This window comes from Pteropus medius, unplaced genomic scaffold (genome assembly GCF_902729225.1).
Source record: "Pteropus medius unplaced genomic scaffold, Ma_sr-lr_union100, whole genome shotgun sequence".
In the NCBI taxonomy this organism is placed as follows: Eukaryota; Metazoa; Chordata; class Mammalia; order Chiroptera; family Pteropodidae; genus Pteropus; species Pteropus medius.
Genome location: NW_024355990.1, coordinates 8,448,361 through 8,461,941, shown reverse-complemented (window position 1 = coordinate 8,461,941; position 13,581 = coordinate 8,448,361).

Sequence of the window (13,581 nt, the reverse complement as noted above, 5' to 3'; positions counted from 1 at the left end):
AATCTTACAGGAGAATTGCAATTTTCTCAAATAAAATAACGCTCTTTTTTGCTTTTTGCCTTGAATTTTTCTATCAGACATTAGCATGGCATGCTGTTTTAGTTTTTAAAGGGCTTATCCAGTATATCTTTTTTCATCCCTTTATTCACCTTTCTTTGTGATTTTTTGTATATTTTTATATCAAATTTGAGAGAAATATTTATGATTATTATGAACATTGACATATTTTCTATTTTCTTTGCTTCTCTCTTTTATTTTGGTCTTTGTATAGATATACTCGTCTTTACCTTTTCTTCTATCGGCATATAAATATGTATTCTATTTTTTTTTATTTTAGTGGTTGTCCTTATATGTTTAACAATTGTATTTAAACAAATCATCCTGAAAATGCCTAAAACTTATTTGTATTTATATCTAATTTTTCAATAAGACAAAAAAAACCTTCCCTTTATCCCTGAGATTTCTGTACCATACATTACATGATAAAAATCGGAGTAGAATGAATTTTAGTGGATTTTCATTTTAAATTTGTTGCAAATTCAGTCTGCCCTCTTAATTAAGATGAAACAGATACTACAGTGATTCAAGCAGAATAAAATTTTTTTACTACGTCAACAGAGAAGTCTGGATTAAGTTATAAATTCCAGGAAATAGGTCAGGTTGTTAATTTGATATTGAGCACAGCTGCCTCTCATGGTCTGGTCTGGAGTATCCACAACTTACCTTTTTCCCAGCATTGCATGTTCTGAAGGACCACGCTGTGCTTAAACACATCCTCTGAGTCATTCTCATGCACCAGGGTTTGAGAACTCCTGCATCAGACCAAACATAGATGGATGGGGCCCAACCTCAAGAGTTTCTAAGTCCATAAGCTTGGGTGGGGCCCCAGATTTGCATTTCTAACAAGTTCTCAGGTGGTACACAGAATACTGACCCACAGACCCTAACATGAAGAACAGCTGTCTAATGCAGTAAGTTCCGAACGAGAGCCCTCAGTGCTTATCTTGATGATGACAGACTAGATCTATCACCACCTTGTGAAAGACAGTCATCCTTCCACTTTTCCAGATTCCTCAAGTAAAGGGGCAGAGGAAGGAGCAGATGCTTTGTAAGGTCCAGCTGAATCTAGTTCGGTTTTGGCTTCCTGTCTCTAAAGAGGCTGCAGTTTATTTTCTATCACATTTGATAAAGGAATGCCTCACATTATTGCATGTATCAGTGACTTTTACATAATTACATAAAGATTAGTATCTATATACCAGTAAAATTTTCATACAAGATATGCGATAGATTTGTTAGAAGCAAAAAAAAAAAAATTGGGGAAAGTAAAGTTCAAACAGAATAGAGAGTAGCTTATGTAAGTCAGGCCATAAATATTTAAATAATGAGCTAAAACTTTAAAAGAATTTTAGCAGCCAAACTAATGGAAAACCATAAAAATAAGATAAACAGTTTAAGAAATAAAGTGCTGCAATGATTCAAAGTTGAAGGAAAATACGTCTATTTAGGGAGCCTGAATAGAAGACTTTGGTAACATGGAGCTTTTGAGTTAAACCTGAAGTGATAGAGATTATTTGAATATCCAGGTGGAGATGGTATGGAGGACACTCCGAGCAAAGGCCCGCTGCCATCACACACACACACACACACACACACGGAATACTTAAGACACATCCTGATAACCACAAGAGACCCATTTTTGTCTAGGACAGGGATTTGGCCACATCTGGAGACATTTTGGGTTGTCACACGTGGAGTGGACGGGCACATTACTGGCACCTAGGGCACAGAGAAAAGAGATACAGCTGAACATTCTACAATGCACAGGCCAGCCCCCACCACAAAGACAATCTAGTCCACTGTGTCAGTAAAACCAAAGCAGAGAAGCCCCGGATCTAGAGTGTAGCTACTTTGAGATATTAATGGAGAATAAGATCGAGAATTAATATAAGGATTTTAAATGGTTTTGAACTTGAAATAGAAGGTTGTGAACAACCATTGACTTTTTTTTTTTTTGAGTAAGAGAATAATATAGCCATATACTACCGTTTAGAAAGATGAAGTGTCAAATACATAAAATTGATTGGAGAGCTAAGAGATGAAGACAGGATCTTGGTAGACTAGTTAAGAGCCTAAAGCAATATTTTAGGGGAGAGGTAGTAAGTGCTTGAACTTGAGAATGGAAAGGAAGTGATCAATTCTAAAACCACTGCAGAAGAGGAACACACATGACTTGGCAGCTATTTCAATCATGGGAGGGGAAAAGGTGGCTGGAAGAGTTAACGATGGGATCCAGCATGGCTGACTTACGAAACAGGAGTCAAGAGAGAAGACTGGTTGGAAGAGGAAAGAATACACATTGATTCTGAAACTTGGGCAGGACATGTCTAGGTGGACACATCAAATAGGCTGCTGGAAGGCAGATTGAAAGCAACACTTCTGTCCACATTCCCCAACTCTTCCAGGTGAGCTGAATCCAAGTTACCACCCTCATCTGCAAACAATGTGATCTTTTCACTCTCAAGTGGGAGGGGGTACCTTTAGCAACTCCACTAGAGAGGCCAGCTCATCCAGTCTCACCCTCGCAGTGTATTATTGGTGTGCACTAAATGTTTCATAGCGGTTAAGGGCAGCAATGGTTTTTGTTGACTGTAAATTGTGTCTGCCTCTGTGTACATCTTCCATGATTTCAGGACTGTAAATTTGCAAGTCACATTTGTTTTTTGGGCATGAGTTCACGTTTGTGTAAATTATCTTCGCATGCTGCTACAAATCCACTCAAGTCGACTGTTCAGCATATCCCAACATGTACATTGGATTGGGTTCCATGAAGTGCATTCTTTGTTCTAATCCTGCATTGACTCGTTCCCGTGTACTTGCCATCAGTCCTGCTGCAACTTGACCAACGGTGCTTTGTTAGCCTTGTTTTACACGTCTTACTTTACAGTGGGTAAAGACTCTGTTCCCTCCTCCCTCTATGGCGTGAGCGGAAGTAGAGGAGCCCAGGAATTAGTCACTACCCACAGCTGATGTACACAGCAGCCAGAAACAGGCGTTTTGATATATTCATTAGATGAATCTGTGGTTTAATTCCTTCTGACTTATGCAAGGCACATTTGCTTTCACTTTAGGATTTGCTTAGAATTATGCAATGCTAGAATCCACATATTCTGTTTTCCAGCTATATTTTTGCCATGCAATTTGAATCTATGATGCAAAGAAAAAACGTGGTCTAAGGCGACTAAGTGCCGGTCAGCTGCAAAACTTCTTTCTCTCTGTGGTCCATGAGTTTTCTGTGAACTGATTTGCCAAAGCATGGTATCAGTTGCAGGAGCATATATATGCCATGGATTTTGTTGACTGGGATGGATTTGATACCTAAAGTCCTCAAGGTACTTGTCTCCATGTCCATCAGTGAAACTCACCCCAAGAAGATGAACATAAACCAGGGTGAGTCACTGCGACCTGCTGAGATACTGTCTTTATGGCAAGCCCCACGCGGGAGTGGAAAAACAAGGAGAAGGCATTTCCTTCTAGTCTACCATCTTCGCCATGCGATAAAAGAAGCAACTTCCAGGCAGACAGATCGTTCAGTGCCATGGATCTGCCATGCTTGACATGAATGCTTTTTCTAATGATCTCATCTACCTCTCACTGACCCAGGATGACGAGGAACTTATATCTTGCTAGGCCGCATCTTCTCTTCATCGATGAAAAATCGATCTCCTGGGTATTTTTGCCTGGCCGCCAGGTCATAATTCTCTTCCTTGCTACTTCCATTTTCTTGTATTAACAACATAATTCCCATTCCCAGAGTTTATAGTAATCATTACAAATGCTTTTGAGGCATAAGGTATCAGAGTGGGTAGCTTAAAAGTAAGAGAGACAAAGAAAAGCTTTATCAACCTTAGAAAATACGGATTCTTGAAAAGCTATGGGAGATATTGAGATTCTTGGTCTGAAAGGATTAAGAAGGCTGAATACATGTTTTAGTTAATCATTTGGACTTACAGGCAGACAAACTGCTCCCTGGGGCTCTGGAAGGGCCTTCCAATTAATTCCTTAGGAGACTATGGGACTAGGGCCCAAAAAAAGAGATAACATCTTTAGAAATTCTTCATTCTTCTGCATAAGATCTCGTCAGTTATAATCTTTCTCCAATCTGGAACATCTTCTAGGAACTGTTACTTTCAAACTCTAAAATTCAGTAGCAATGATATAATTTCAGAGAGATGAAATTAAAAGCATGCCATTAATAATAGCTCAGATTTATGGCAACTGTCTTCAGTGGTCTCCAGTGAGTTTTCCTTCAGGGTTTGTCAAACATGACCACTAGGGCAGAATTGGAAACTGTTGCCCATTGGTACCTAAAAATCATTTTATTCTGACTGTTCCTGACTTTTCACCCTACACACATGTTTTATGCACGTACACTCATGCACACACATACACACACACATACACACACTTTCTTACATTAGCTCTATATAGACCTATATTATTTCCCACTGTATCATAAATAGTTTTCTCTGTCACGTTCTTCCCTATGACAATCTTAGATGAAAAAGCTTCATTCATGTTGTCACATAATCTTACACGTGTGAATGGAAAAGGGATTTACTAATTCTAAAGGTTTAATGAAGTTACCTATGTTTCTACTAAACCTTACTTGAGCCTCATTTAGGATCTGTAATTAGTAAACAACTTTCCCTAAGGATTTAAAGAAATTCTTAAACTACTTATATTAATGTAGACACTATTGGGGGGAAATGCCTTTTTAGTCATTAATTCAGGCCCTGTGAGTATAAACCATGTCTCAGTTAATTAAACCAATAAATCTAAACTGTCTGGTGTGTCACAATTCATTGTACCTCAGGATATAGATATGTGTTAACTAAATAACCTCCATCTCCTATATTCACCAGACAATGAGTTAGTGTAAATAACTAAAGATAAATATTTTTAATGGCAAGGAAAATGAGTGCCCAAGGCCACTAACCCAGCCTTTGGCAATCTTATTAACTTTAGGTCTTCCTTTTAAAGAATTACAGGAAAGCTTAAATTGTTCAGGATAATTCTGGACAACCTTTGAAACACGAAAACTTTTATAAAAACACCACATTTGAAAACGGCCACCATGATCTTGGAAAAGTATGGTCAATAATGTATTTCTGAATTTTAGGGAGTTCTGATAAATTTCTCTTTCTGAAGTAGTAAAATCTCGGAGAAGTGAATCATTTTGGCATTTTTATAAAAACGGCTTAAAATATACTGAATAAATAGTGACATCAGAGTAAGATAAAAGTGTTCTGGAAATTGCAATTTGGAGTTGTGGCTGTGCTATGTCAAACTATAACAGTTGCTTGAATCTCAGTGATGGTGAAGTTTAAAAGAAAATTGTGAAAAAGGAATCAGAAATCATCGTGTTCGTGGATATTAATAAATTGCTTCACCTTTATTTTTCAGATTGTTTCCACAACGATAAATTTATAATGCCAGAAATGTTAGGTTATCTCTCAGGTGGATGTAGATTTAAACAAAGCAAAATATTTTTACCGAGTTGGCTTGTAATTGGAATGAGATTTGTTTTCCTGTTTTTGTATTTAGTCAAATACATTTTTAAAACATAACAGCAACAAAAATGAAAATAAAATCCACTTTTCTTTATGCCACACACTATTATGAGCACTTGACACACAATATGATCTCATTTAATCCTTAACGAAACCTTTGAAGTAGGTATTACCACCCTCATTTTCACATAAACTGAATCAAAGAAATTTTTTTAAAAACTTACTCAAAATAAAATTGTTACTGGGAAAACCAGAATTTTAACTCAGTTCTTTTTGAGTCAAATGAATGGTTACATTATATTATATAGAACCGCTATTTAGTGACTACATTAAATGAGACAAATGATATCTCCTTATTTGAGATTCATCTGAATTGACATCGATTCATATTTATTCTTTTGCAGGGTGTTGTGAATCACTAAACTTATTGTTTTCTTTGTCCACAAGATCTAGGCACCCACAAAAAAAATTCTGTATTACTTAACTTGTATGTTAACTCTTACTTCCCATAAGTATATGTATCTGGCCCTCAAATTCATTGGTGGCAACTTATTTTATGAGTTATACAACTGTCAATCATTTATTTCAATAAAACGGGGCAGTGAATATAGCGACAACTCATCAGAAGTCAATTTAAAAGTCTCTAGGAATGAATGCATTACTTAATATCACATGACACATGCACAAGGAACTTTGAAACACTGGCTAAGTAGATGTCAGATGTGTGATAATTTCAACATATAGTGTATCTCTTCTTATGAAGTTAATGTTTACAAAGTTAAATTGCCATATTGGTCACTTAAAGGCTAATCATGTTTAGGAAACGTGTAATTAGTTATTTAGTACATATTTTTATTTTTAGTTTAAATGACTTCTTTTTCTATATTGTTTGATCTAAGCCTATTGAATTTGCAGTAAAAAAATATATTAACTCTTAATCTCCTTTGGTTGAGACTCATAATTTTCATAGCTGTATACAGCTTGGCATAGCCTCATTCGTAAATAGACATTTAAGCCATCAAGTTTATTTCACTGTGTGTCAGCAGGATGAGCAACAGTTATCTTGTGGCATTTAAATTCGATAACTAATTTCACACCCATTTAATCTAAGTCAGTACTCTTAAAAGGGGTAGCTGAGTAAAAGTGCTTTTATTCGGCAGTCCTCCACAAAAGACACCCCAAACGACAAAATTAACAAGAAAAAGAAAAGGAAGAAGACATATCTTGCTCAATGAAATGAGGAAATGACCACAGGTGTGACACTAACAGTGACGACTATCATTCTGAAGAAGGCCACCACGAGAAACTGCATCTTCAGATCTTAAGTAATGTGGCTGATTTGTTTTGTTTCTAAAAATGACAAAATCAAAGGTCCAATCGATGGTCATTTTCTTAGAAAAACAAAATGTAGGAGCATGAGCTGGCCCAGGGGAAACTCACCATAACCCAATTCTGTAGAGTCCTCCTCCAGCCACGGAGCAGCGGAAAGACAGAGGGAGGTAAATCTAAGCAGACACCACTATTTTCCAAGATCCCAACTCAGGAAAAAAAAAAAAAGTCAGCGGGAGGCAAGCTGGAGAGGAAAAGCAGCAATCGTCTATGCCCCTGTCGATCTCGAAAAACAACACTAATAAAATTTATTATGGAACAGAGAATCTGCAATTGTAAGGCTAGAGCGAGAACAGAAAATTGAAGGACATCGTCCCAGAGCGGAGGGCAAACAGAATAGGAGAGAAAATGTTATGAGTTAAGAGACCCCTAGAAGACTGAGCAAGTTGAGATGAGCACAAATCCTGGCACTTACGGGTGCTTAGATATTCCTTGGATGTTTGAAAGAAGAAAGGAGAGAAGGAGGGAAGGGGGAAGGGAAGGACAGCAAACAAGTGACAAGCAGGAGGCAGGCACCTATCCTTTCTCATTTCCACATTTATTACGCCCTTGCCACATACAGATTCAGTCTTGGTTTTTTTGGTTTTTGGTTTTTGGTGTTTTTTTTTTTTTTTGCTTCTAAGCATCTAGAGCCCATGTGATATTCTGGGTGTATCTACATCTGGGCCAGAATGGTCCATTGTGTTCTATCTTTAACTCACAGGACATACAGCAGTAGTCCAGGTCTCCTGAGAAGTCCTAGTGTAATCAACAGATATAATTTCTCTTTCACACTTATTTAAGCAATCATTAAAAATAACTGACATAAATATAATTTCAACAAAGGGGCTATCTTTGGACTCCATGAAGATGAGATGGAAGAATGTGTATTTACATTTTAATTGATGTCGATATAAATATTTGTACTGGTGTCAGAGTTAGAAACATATTATCTTTTAAACCTGTGCATTCTAAAAGTGATATATGTCTTATTAATACTTTTTAGAATTTCGTAAACTTTCTTTGGCTCAGTTTTCTCATATGTAAAATGGTGATAATAATATTTGCCATGCAGGGCTGGTGTGAGGACATATAAGAAAAGAATTATACGAAACATCCAGCACAGCACATTGTAGGGACTAATTTTATTTTAGACAGGACCCTAATTTAATAATATTTTCTGTGTCTATCTTTGCCAGAGTACTTTAGAAATATTTTTTTTATTTAGTCACATTAAAGTACTTAAAAGTTGTAGAGAAAGTAAAATCTAACATTTCTGAAATGTTTGAAATAATTTATTAAGCTTAAATAATTAATGCCTGAAAATGAAGGCTCATCTAAGCTAGATTGAAGGTTTAGTATATGTTTGTTCCTTACAGTTTGAACAAAATCCAAAGTTTTTTTTCCCTCTGACTTCCTACACTTCCCATTCACTCGTCAATGTCAGAAATTCAAACACTGTGAATCAGCTTTAGTCACCGATTAAGACAAACGTTGCAAGTTGGAAAAGTTGCAAGATTTCTTGTCAATCCATCTCTGATGGTGCCAGGAAGCCCAGGATGCTACATACATTCCTGCCATGTGCTAGGGAGCTGGCAAATGATAAAAGCATCTCTTTCAATTTGCATTCCCATGCATTTAAAAATATTACTACACACACATACGCATGTATATGTACATATATATCTCTATAATATATAAACTACAGATATATATGCAGAACAAAAACAATATCCATCTTAAGATGTTAATACAACTAGATGCAGAAAATGACTGATGCACTTAGCAGCTGAGCCACTTAGGGATCAATTTATCTATCTCTGAATGTTGATTCTCAAATCATTCTCCAAAGGTGCAACTTTTAGGAATAGATTTGCACATCCCCATCACACCCGACTTCTGTTAAATATTTAGCACATCAATGGATATCTCAGAATTATCATTTGGTTATTTATTTATTTATTTTAACCTCAAGGTTTAAAGATTGTCCCTTGAAAAAAATCTATTGTCAGGAGGCTACTTTGGGTAGGTAGTAAATCTGAGTGTCCACGCCTACGTACAATGCATCTTCGTTAGGAACGAATGCTTTTTAAAGAAAGATTTTTGTAGGAGGTTCTTTTTTGTCCTGACATTGCATTTATATTGGGCTCCACCCCCACATTCTCTCAGTTAGTCGCGTTTTCAGAAAGCCAACTCATAAAAAGATATGTATTTTTCTTTGTCCTATGCTGGGGTGGAACCTCTACTTATTTATACACACTGTCATAAACAGATGCTATAGGAACACAAACTCTTATTTTGGGTGGCAACTTGTCTTTCCTAACTTCTTGCAGACTTGAAGGAAATTACATCCTAAGAAAATGAAAGATTGCAACACATTGGTGAAAAGGCCAAAGAGTATATTATTTAAGAGCTATGTTCTCAGGTGAAGTACTTTGGGACCTTTCTTAAATGACCTTCATGGGTCTCTGGGCAAGGAGGTTTTGGTTTTGCATTTTCCCCAGCAGTGGCAGAGCCATTGCCAGATTCTTCCCAGCCAAAATGTACAACATCAGAAAAAAAAAATGGAGTTTTATGAGAAATATTTTCCTGGGAGTGAAAGTTATAAATTGGGAGGGGAAAGAGAGATTTTTAAAATTGACCAAATTCTTGCTCGTTGTCAGAATAAACATTATAACTATTGAGCAGCTTGTGTTTTGCCTCCTTCTATGGAAGGCTCCAACAGTTCAAAAACGTCCTCAGATCATTTGTATGTTATTTAACATGAATCTTCATATATTATTACTTTAGTTGTGAAAGATAAAAGTAAGGGTGCTTGTATGTATTTCTAGCAGTATCTACATTATTAAGTCCTTCATTTCTTAGAGGAGGAATTTGCTCTAAATCTAATATGAGCATATCTTCACCAGAGTCAAATTCTCCATGAGACACAATCAGAGTATTTTTTAAAAAGACAATTTTTTTTTAGAGTAGTTTTAAGTTCATAACAAAATCGAGAGGTCAGTACTGAAATTTCCTGTCCATGCCTTGTTGTCAACCTTGCATAGTCTCTCCCCTTATAAACTTCCCCCACCACAGTTACATTTGCTAGAATTAACCTGCATCGACACGTTGTGACTCAAAGTCTGTAGTTTACATTAGGATCACTCTTGGTATTGTGTATTCTATGAGTACCATAGTATGTTAACACTTATGTGCTAAGGCAGATATTGAGTTCATGGGATCACATAAAGTCAGAAGTGTCTCAAACATCTACTGAGTCCTGGATTGAAATGATGCCAGTAATCAGAGTTTCTATTTCATTTGTCATTCTCTTTCCGTTTTAACCTGCTTTCATATTCAATTATACTTCCTGGTTCTATCACATACTGGAAGTGCCAAGATGTAGCAAGAAAGCCTGGCTCCAGCCTTACAGGAAACAAGAAGTATTTAATGGTTCATGAAAACATAAACCCCTCATTGTGAAATTTATAATCCAGTTGCACAAATTTAACAGTTTTTAACCAAAAATTCTCCACGTAGTCTCATGTGGTCTACTGTGGGAAAAAAAAATACTTATCTGGGATTTTTATTTAATTTAATGAAGAGATGTTGAGAGAAAAGAGGCCTTAGAAGTACCTTGGAATACCCACCAAAGCGTAGCTAAGAATGTCTTAGTGTCCTGCCACGTCCTTCTCTGTCCTACTCAGGATGTGGCTGGTGTTCTGGAAACAACAATGTGGCTCATATGACTTTTTCTAGATAGTAAACTATTTATATGAATAAATACATATTAGAGTATCAATCCTTTCCCTTGAGACATACATATCATTTTTTAAAATACTATATCTGATAACCTAGAGGAGTAATCATGGCTACGGCAGTATCTAAGTTGGTAGCAGACAGACTCTCTTTGAACTCTGAGTCTAAGTGCCTATTTATTGAAATAAAAAACGTTAAGTTGTTAACATCCTATTTGGCGGTAGAGAGGCTAACATAAAAGAAAGAGAAAGTGCCATTTTCTAGGAGTCAAGTATTTTCCATTTAAAACAGAATAATCGCTTTTTACCTTCTCACTCAACTCAAAGCATGTGCAGACTCCGTGAATTCAAAAGACCAGCGTATCAGTACTCTTAGTTATAAAAATTTGGTACTTTCTTCTTGTCATCCTTAAATTTCTGTCTTACTCAGGCATATTATGTTTGCATTCTAATTACTGCGACATATTTTTTTTTGCAGGGCCCTGGCTTGAATTTATGTTTCGTATCTTCTGGCAATCTCAAGCTCTAATGACTAAAATCCTGAACAGATTTTAAGGTTTTTCAAGAGTTGATAGAATAAGACATTCGCTGCATCTACGTATTTAAAACCAGTTTGACTGAATTCGATTTTTGTAATAAGTCACATACAATACACAAAAGCTGTGTCTTACTAGATAGGACAATAAACACAGAAGCTTTGAGTTTGCCAAGTTTGCAGTGGTTGTGTAGATAAGGTGCTATTATCCCAGGTCACTGTTCTTCATTAGATAGCATCGGTATCGCCAGATTACCTAGTTTTCTTGGCCTCTCTTACTCTTTAAAACCACAGAGTTACAGGGCACAGCTATAATGCAGGTAACTATTCCGGCCCTCTTGTATCGCCTCTTACAAAATAACTATATTTAGGGAATGATTTCACCAGTCTTAGACTCTGTAGTTTGGTACCTGAATACAATTCGAATGTCCTCACGATTTTTCACATAAGCAAAAGGAGAACTAGTGTTATAATTAAAATATCAATTACAGTAGATGTGCTGTGTGTGTGTGTGTGTGTGTGTGTGAAATTCTTCCAAAACTATACCAAAATGTTTACAGTGCTCCTCTCTGGGTGATGGGGTTATACATAATTTTATGTTTGTCACATAAATTATATGTATTTGCCATGTTTTATAATGATTAACAAGTTAACATTATCGGAACAAAACATAGATGTAGGATGTCATCAGTGAAATGCAATTAACATTTGCTCTCTGTCTAAAGCCCTTAATTTCATATTCAAACCCCATATTATCTGTCAGTGGTGTGAATTGCTTTTCATCCAAAAGAAGCACATAGTAACATATGATGAGAAACAGGGAGGAAAGGCAAAGCAAGGTGTGAGAGAGCAGAGCCAGGGGAAATCGTAAACGTGGGACACATTGGCAAACAGCTGCAGCCCCTGGGCAAAGTGTGTTTTTGTCTGATGGAAAGGATGTTAATCAGTCTTTCAAGAGTGCTAGCCAAAATATGAATGTGACCTTGACGACGGATTGATGCTTTAAGAGAAAAATCTGACAGTCAGAGAAGGATTGAGGGGGTTCGTGGAGATGAATTTAGCAGCCTCTGACAGTGCTGATTGCATATCTGTGATTTCACTTACTGGGGTCGTATTTATTTGTTTTACTTTTTAAAAAATAATTTTAAAACATTTTCGATTTTAGTTGGTAGACATTACTATATTAGTTTCAGGTGTACCACATGGTGATTAGACACTTACATAACTTATGAGGTGATCACCCCAGTAAGTCTAATACCAACCTGACTCCATACATAGTTCTTACAATATTATTGACTATATTCTCTATGCTGTACTTTACAACCCTATGACTATTTTGTGACTGCCAATTTGTACTTCTTAATTCTTTCACCTTTTTCACCCCCACCCCAGGCTCCTTCTTATCTAACAACCCTCAAAATGTTTTCTGTATCTATAAGTTTGATTTTGTTTTATTTGTTCATTTATTTTGTTCTTTAGATTCCACATGTAAGTGAAATCATATGGCCATTGTCTTTCTATGCCTGACTTCCTCTACTCAGCACCATACCCTCTAGGCCCATCCATGTTGTTGCAGGTGGCAAGATTTCATTTTTTTTTTTTATGGCTGAGTAATATTCCATTGTAAATATATACCACTTCTTTATCCCTTCATCTACTGATGGGCACCTGGGTTGCCCCCATATCTTGGCTCTTGTAAGTAATGCTGCAATGAACATATGGATTCACATGTCCCTTCGAAGTAGTGTTTTAGGTTTATTTGGGTAAATATTCAGAGGTAGGATTACTGGGTCCTTCTTTTTCTCTTGTTATAGCCTTTGTTTTAAAGTCTCTTCTGTTTGGTATAAATATTGCTACCATAGCTTTCTTTTTTCTTTGTTTCCATTTTCATGAAATATTTTTTTTCGTCCCTTTACTTCCAGTCTGTGTTGTGTCTTTTGATGCGAAATGAGTGTCTTGTAGGCAGCATATGTAAGGGTCTTCCTCATTTAGCAATCCTATCTTTCGACTGGAGCATTTAATGTATTTACATTTAAAATAGTTGTTGACAGATATATAGTTATTACCACTTTAGTATTCATATTTTTCACTTTCTTCTTCTTCTTCTTCTTCTTAAAGAAGTCCCTCTAACATTTCTTGTAATACTGGTTTGGTGGTGATGAGCTCCTTTAGCTTTTTCTTGTCTGGGAAGCTCTTTATCTGTCCTTTGATTCTAAGCGATAGCTTTGCTGGGGAGAGTAATCTTGGTTGTAGATCCTTGTTTGCATTACTTTGAATATTTTGAATATTTCCTGCCAATCCCTTCTGGCCTGCAAAGTTTCTGTTGAAAAATCAGCTGACAGTCTGATGGGAGCTCCCTTGTAAG